General features: G+C 35.8%; 1 non-coding gene and 2 pseudogenes across 1 annotated transcript; all 3 read right to left on the bottom strand.

The window, feature by feature from the left end:
- Positions 1-1860: 1860 nt before the first annotated feature.
- LOC117803874 lies at positions 1861-1936 on the bottom strand (annotated as a pseudogene).
- Positions 1937-3631: 1695 nt separating this feature from the next.
- Positions 3632-3707, bottom strand: LOC117803878 (annotated as a pseudogene).
- Positions 3708-8006: 4299 nt separating this feature from the next.
- LOC117803877 lies at positions 8007-8087 on the bottom strand. Its single transcript, XR_004628003.1, has one exon. It is a non-coding gene; the product is annotated as a small nucleolar RNA SNORD115 (small nucleolar RNA).
- Positions 8088-8093: the final 6 nt, after the last annotated feature.

The raw sequence follows: 8093 nt of genomic DNA, 5'->3' as shown, positions 1-8093 counted from the left end.
AAAAAAACCTAAGAGGTAGCCCACGGAATGGGAGAAAATATTTGCAAATGACACTACAGATAAAAGACTGGTATCCAAGATCTACAAAGAACTTCTCAAACTCAATACACAATAAACAAATGAAGGATTAAAAAAAAACGGGCAGAAGATATGAACAGACAATTTTCCAATGAAGACGTACAAATGGCTAACAGACACATGAAAAAAAATTTTCAAAATCATTAGCCATAAGGGAAATTCAAATCAAAACCACATTGAGAAACCACCGTACACCAGTTAAAGTGGCAGAAATTGACAAGGCAGGAAACAACAAAATGTTGGAGAGGATGTGGAGAAAGGGGATGCCTCTTACATTGTTGGTGGGAATGCTAGTTGGTACAGCCACTTTGGAAATCAGTGTGGAGATCCCTTAAAAAGTTAAAAATTGAGATACCCTATGATCCAGCAATTGCACTACTGGGTATTTATCCCAAAGATAAAGACGTAGTGAAGTGAAGGGCCATATGCACCCCAATGTTCGAATCAGCATTGTCCACAATAGCTAAATTGTGGGAGAGGCCGAGATGCCCTTCAACAGATGACTGGATTAAAAAGTTGTGGTCCATATATACAATGGAATATTACTCAGCCATCAAAAAGAATATTTCTCAACATTTGCTGCAACATGGATGGGACCGGAGGAGATAATGCTAAGTGAAATAAGTCAAGCAGAGAAAGACAATTATCATATGGTTTCACTGAAATAAGTCAAGCAGAGAAAGACAATTATCATATGGTTTCACTCATTTATGGAACATAAGAAGTAGGAAGATTGGTAGGAGAAGAAAGGGGGGTAAACAGAAGGGGGAATGAACCATGAGAGACTATGGACTCTGGGATAGGCTGGTGATGGGTATTAAGGAGGGCACATATTGCATGGTGCACTGGGTGTTATACACAAGTAATGAATCATGGAACTTAAATAAAAAACTAGGGATGTACTCTATGGTGACTAACATAATAAAAAGTATTGTAAAAAAAGTGAATGTTCAATCTTTCCATGATGTATTTGGAATTTGTCTTTCAGCAAAGGCAGCCAGTTATCTATAAACAATGTGTTGGTGTGTCTCTTGCCAGCAGGACTTACAACAATGCCTAATGTGAAAATCAAGTGCAAGGTTATTCATCATTTTATCCAATTGCAACCTGGTCAAGTATATTACTGAAACTTACATTCTTACCCTAATTATGAGTGTCCTTCAGTTATGAGAATTTAATCAGGGATAAAGGAATAATCCAGTTGTGTTAAAATATTGTAGCAATATTGTAGAAAAATTGTTGGTCTATTTATGTATTTAAACCCTACTGAATACAGTGCATTGAACGTAATTCCAATCTATCAAAACATTTTCAGAATTCAAGTAACTCAATTTCAGGTAAAAAGTAAAGATTTTTAAATAAGGATAGCATCGGATATGTTAATTTATCATTGTGAATAGTTATCTATAATGCCGTTCATGTTTCCTGAATGAGTAAATCTAATTGTTATAGAAGGGAGTCATCACTAGTCTAAAAGTCTGTTTGGATTTTTCTGTTAACAAAGGCAGCCATTGATTTGTAATAAATAAGATGGTGCCCATAGGATCTACTGAAAAACTCAGTGAATGAAGAACCAAGGTCTCAGTACCAAATGTCAAAAAAAAGTGGAATTATAGATATATAACACATTAAGAATCAGAATTTATGGTTCACTTAGCAATGCATAGATAGAAATGTGCAAAAGAAGTTTCACACAGTGATTTCATTGAAGCCCCAAATTACATTCCAATTAAAGGGAACTAAGGAATCCAAACTTCTTGTCACATGATTGTCACCTATGCTGGGCTTCAGAATAATCCAACTGAGCTTGATTTTTGTGTTTTCACTTCTGTTCAAGACATTAACTCATTATTGATCCAAGCCATCACATTTGTATGCAAACATACAGTTAGACTTAATATGATTACCAGAGATAGCTTCCTTAAACATTAGTGCTAAAGTGTATTAAATGCTGACATATTCAGTGCAGGACACTTGAGTGGTATAAACTGCCCCATGGAGAACAGGGCAAAGAGTGTTCCTTGTTAGCAGCATTTCTCTAAGAGGACAAAGTGGGACTACAGTCAAAAAGAAGGATTACATCTTTTATGTATGTATGGCTCCTGCTTGGTCTTTCCTTTTTTTTTTCCAGATTTTATTTATTTGAGAGCGTAAGTGGATGACAGAGAGAAGTGGAGGGTGGGTGGGGAGGGGAGGCACAGAGGGAGAGGGAGAAGAGTATCCCTGCTGAGTGAGGAGCTCCATATGGGGCTTGATCCTAGAACCCTGAGATCATGACTTGAACTGAAGGCAAAGGCTTAACTGACTGAGCCACGCAGGCAGTCCCTGACTCATCTTTAATTTCTGTATGATTGATATATTTGATACACAAAATATGACCCATTACTTAAGCTGTGGACCAATAATTAGCCACATATGTTAAGAAACAAGAATATAGGTTTATATTGAAAATATGGGAAGAAATTATTAACTGGCATAAACAAAAGCTTCTTATTACCATCCCTTCACTAAATATACAGGGACCCATATCAGTAACAATTGGCATCATACATAGCGTATACATTCTTTTATAATAAATATAATTAAACCACATGAAACTCAGAATAAGGAAATAAGATTTCAGACCATCTGTAATTGTATTCAATTTCACAAATCAAAGGCAACCTGCACATGAATCTCAAACTATTTCCCATAAGTGCCAAAAATCTTTCATCTGTGATTAGTATCTGAATGATCCACAAACATCATAACAGCACAGCAACCAAAAAAATAGAATAATATAAATAAATCATTTATTTGTGCATTTATAGCAAATGGATATTTTACTAAAGAGATGATTGTAATAAATTACAAAACTTTTCATCTCTAAAACACATTTAGGATTTAAAAGTAGGTCTTTAATGAGGATACCATTAAGCAAGGCAGTCACTCATTGGGAAGAATAGGTATTACTTACTCATTTTGCATGAATGAGTAGATATAATTATTTTAAAGGACAGACTTCATTAGTCAAATGGCCTATTTGAAATTTTTTAATTACCAAAGGTAGAACTTACGTGTTTTCCATGGAATGGTACATCTCTTGCTGGTTGGATATTCTGAAGCCCATGTTGAGAAAAAAAATAAACCAACATGTCAACTCTAACAATGTATAAATATTAAGAATAAAAACACTAGGGGCGCCTGGGTGGCACAGCGGTTAAGCATCTGCCTTCGGCTCAGGGCGTGATCCCAGCGTTATGGGACCGAGCCCCACATCAGGCTCCTCTGCTGTGAGCCTGCTTCTTCCTCTCCCACTCCCCCTGCTTGTGTTCCCTCTCGCTGGCTGTCTCTATCTCTGTCAAATAAATAAATAAAATCTTTAAAAAAAAAAAAGAATAAAAACACTAAAATCACGATACAAAATTCTTTTTAAAAACTTCTCTTAGAAACAGATAAAGATGGATAAAACAAGATTCCCCAAAAGGGTTTCTTTCTACAAATCCCTAAATAGAATACCCCAGAAAAATTTAATAGCTGCTTACATCTTGTTGCAAGTATTATCACTTCTTTTGGACCTTAGCATAATACTACTGAATATAATTTTTACATCATTACATCTCCTCAAGACACTCTTCAAATACACATCCACTTTGTCTTGTAAACACCAGAATGGCATCCTTAAACTGTGGTTCAAAAGGGACAGGAGACCACTTAGATTCACTATACGATACTTAGATGGTAGCACTTGTCTCAGTGCAACATGCCAAAGAGTGCTCTTCCTCAGTTGTCCTTATCTAGGAAGATAGAGGTAGGATAGTAGTTCAAAATCAGAAATATGCATGTGTATGGCTTATACATACTACTATTAGTGAAGAGATGGCTTATACCATCACAAAGAGACATTACTAAGGCTCTAAATAATTGATTCATAACATTAAGACAAAGCATACAGTTTTCTTGACATTGGATACCCTGTAATATCATATACCATACCACAAAGAGAGTAAACATGACTGAAAATATTCATTTATATATTTATTTATTAATTATGTTATGTTAGTCACCATACAGCACTTCATTACTTTTTGATGTAGTGTTGTTCCATTATTTAAATGAAATTTCAGCAAACAATATTTTTGAAGAGGATGTCATCAAGTAGATCATTCACTCACAGAGAAGAATCGAAAATGGGGTTCATGATGACTGAATTGGTGAACTTAGTCACTTCAAAGTCCATATCAGGAACAACTGTCATCATTTACAGCATACATTTTTATTATTATGAAAATAATAGGGTCACATGATACTCATAAGATAAAATTTAGTCATCAAATTATCCAACTTAAGTTTTATAGGTATCAATTTGGTCATCAAATTATTCAATTTAAGTTTAATAGGCAAAGCAAATTACTGAATCTCACAATCTCTTCTATTAGCACAGTACTACAGTTATGGGAAGTTTACCAGAGAACAAAAGCAACATTAGAATCCCATAATAATAGAGCAAAATTTTCCCTGGACATTTATTTACACCTATACGAATATTGCATTTTTGACTAGGTGACAGAAAATGAAACAATTGTTCAACATTTAATCATCTGAAGTTCATATAAAAAGTACATATTTTGTCAAGAGGATTACATCAAGAAGAAAAAGAAAATTCATATTCAGTTTTCCTGAATGAGTAAAACTGCCTTAGGTGTAAATCTTCACTAGTTCAATGCTTATATGAGATATGTATGTCAAAAGAAGCCACTGATCTCTTATAATGGAATGTCATATTTCTTAGAATCAAGTCTTACTGAAACAAAAAAAAATGAGATAAAAAGAGCTAAGAAATGAGATCTGAATACTATTAGACCTTACAGATAATTGAAACAAAGCTTAAAGAATAAGAAATGTTTGTTTATTTATAGGTACATAGATAAGGTTGGGCAAGCAAGTTATTCATGAAGGTTAATTATTTTTTATTTTTTAGTTTTTTAAGGTATTCTTTTTTTATAATACTTTTTTATTATGTTATGCTAGTCACCATACAGTACATCCCTGTTTTTTGATGTAATGTTCCATGATTCATTATTTGCATATAACACCCAGTGCACCATGCAATACGTGCCCTCCTTAATACCCAACACCAGCCTATCCCAATCCCCCCACCAAAGCCCTCAGTTTGTTTCCCAGAGTCCATAGTCTCTCATGGTTCATTCCCCCTTCTGTCTACCCCTCCTTCATTCTTACCTTCCTTCTCCAACTGATCTCCCTGCTATTTCTTATGTTCCATAAATAAGTGAAACCATATGATAATTGTCTTTCTCTGCTTGATTTATTTCACTTAGCATAATCTCCTCCAGTCCCGTCCATGTTGCTGCAAATATTGGGCAATCATTCTTTTTGATGGCTGAGTAATATTCCACTGTATATATGGGCCACATCTTTTTAATCCAGTCATCTGTTGAAGAGCATCTCCGCTACTTCCACAATTTAGTTATTGTGGACAATGTTGTTATGAACATTGGGGTGCATACGGCCATTCTCTTCACTAGGTCTGTATCTTTGGGGTAGATACCCAGTAGTGCAATTGCTGGATCATAGGGAGCTCAATTTTTAACTTGTTAAGGGACCTCCACATTGTTTTCCAGAGTGGCTGTACTGACTTGCATTCCCACCAACAGTGTAAGAGGGATCCCCTCTTACACATTTGTTGTTTCCTACCTTGTCAATTTTTGCCATTTTAACTGGCATAAGGTGGTATCTCAATGTGGTTTTGATTTGAATTTCCCTGATGGCTAATGATTTTTTTTATTTTAATTTTTTTTATTATATTATGTTAGTCACCATACAGTACATCCCTGGTTTCTGATGTAAAATTCGATAATTCATTAGTTGCATATAACACCCAGTGCACCATGCAATACATGCCCTCCTTACTACGCATCACCAGTCTATCCCATTCCCCTACCCCCCTCCCCTCTGAAGCTCTCAGTTTGAACATTTTTTCATGTGTCTGTTAGCCATTTGTACATCTTCATTGGAAAAGTGTCTGTTCATATCTTCTGCCCATTTTTTTATTTGATTATTTGTTTCATGTGTATGGAGTTTGAAGAAGTTCTTAGTAGATCTTGGATACTAGTCTTTTATCTGTAGTGTCATTTGCAAATATCTTCTCCCATTAGGTGTGCTGCCTCTCAGGTTTTTTGACTGTTTCTTTGGCTGTGCAGAAGTTTTTATCTTGATGAAGTCCCACAAGTTCATTTTTTCTTTTGTTTCTCTTGCATTTGGAGATGTATCATGAAAAAAGTTGCTGTGGCTGATGTCAAAGAGGTTGCATCCTATGTTCTCCTCTAGGATTTTGATTGATTCCTGTCTCACACCAAGGTCCTTCATCCATTTGGAGTTTATCTTTGTGCATGGTGTGAGAGAGTGGTCAAGTTTCATTCTTTTGCATATAGCTGTCCAATTTTCCCAGCACCATTTATTGAAGAGACTGTCTTTTTTTCCACTGGATGTTTTTTCCTGCTTTATCAAAGATTAGTTGCCCAAGGAGCCGAGGGTCCATTTCTGGGTTCTCTATTCTATTTCATTGGTCTATGTGTCTGTTTTTGTGCCAGTACCATGCTGTCTTGGTGATCACATCTTTGTAGTATAGCTTGAAATCCGGCAACATGATTGCCCCCAGCTTTGTTTTTCCTTTTCAACAATTCCTTGGGGATTCAGGGCCTTTTCTGGTTCCACACAAATTTAAGGGCTGTTTGTTCCAGTTCTTTGAAAAATGTCGCTGGTATTTTGATCGGGATGGCATTGAAAGCGTAGATTGCTCTGGGTAGCATAGACATTTTAACTATGTTTATTCTTGCAATCAAGGGCCTGACAGATTCACTGGGGAATTCTACCAAACATTCAAAGAAGAATAATGCCTATTCTCCTGAAGCTGTTTCAAAAAATAGAAACAGAAGGAAAACTAACAAACTCATTCTATGAGGCCAGTATTACCTTGATCCCCAAACCAGGCAAAGACCCCAGCAAAAAGGAGAATTACAGACCTATATCCCTGATGAATATGGACACCAAAATTCTCAAGAAGATACTAGCTTATAGGATCCAACAGTACATTAAAAGGATTATCCATCATGACCAAGTGGGTTTCATCCCTGGGATGCAAGGGTGATTCAACGTTCACAAATCGATCAGTGTGATAGGTCATATCAACAAGAAAAGAGTCAAGAACCATATGATCCTCTCAATTGATGCAGAAAAAGCATTTGACAAAATACAGCATCCTTTCCTGATTAAAACCCTTCAGAATGTAGGGATGGAGGTACATTCCTCAATCTCATAAAAACCATCTATGAAAAGCCTACAGCAAATATCATTCTCAATGGGGAAAAGCTGGAAGCCTTTCCCTTAAGATCAGGAACACGACAAGGATGGCCACTCCCGCCATTATTATTCAACATAGTACTAGAAGTCCTTGAAACAGCAATCAGACAACAAAAAGGGACAAAGGTATCCAAATCAGCAAAGAAGAAGTCACACTGTCTCTCTTCACAGATAACATGATACTTTATATGGAAAACCCAAAGACTCCACCCACAAACTACTAGAACCTATAGAGCAATTCAGTAATGTGGCGGGATACAAAATCAATGCTCAGAAATCAGTTGCATTTCTATACACGAACAATGAGACTGAAGAAAGAGAAATTAGGGAATCAATTCCATTTGCAATAGCACCAAAAATCATACATTATCTCAGAATTAACTTAACCAGAGATGTAAGGGATCTATGTTCTAGAAACTACAAATCACTGTTGAAAGACATTGAAGAAGACACAAAAAGATGGAAAAATATTCCATGCTCATCAAGTTTTATTATCTCAAGTTCAAGATAAAATTCTCCTAGAAGGGAAATAGAGCTACTCTTATCTATCCCAGTATTGTCATTTAATCCTAGCCCAATTAATTCTATTGAGCATAACTTTTAAATCATTATTTCTCTTTAAGACATTTTAAGGTCCCCATCATTGTCAAAAGCCA

This window comes from Ailuropoda melanoleuca, chromosome 9 (genome assembly GCF_002007445.2).
Source record: "Ailuropoda melanoleuca isolate Jingjing chromosome 9, ASM200744v2, whole genome shotgun sequence".
Taxonomy (NCBI): Eukaryota; Metazoa; Chordata; class Mammalia; order Carnivora; family Ursidae; genus Ailuropoda; species Ailuropoda melanoleuca.
This window is presented reverse-complemented; position numbering and strand designations above follow the sequence as displayed.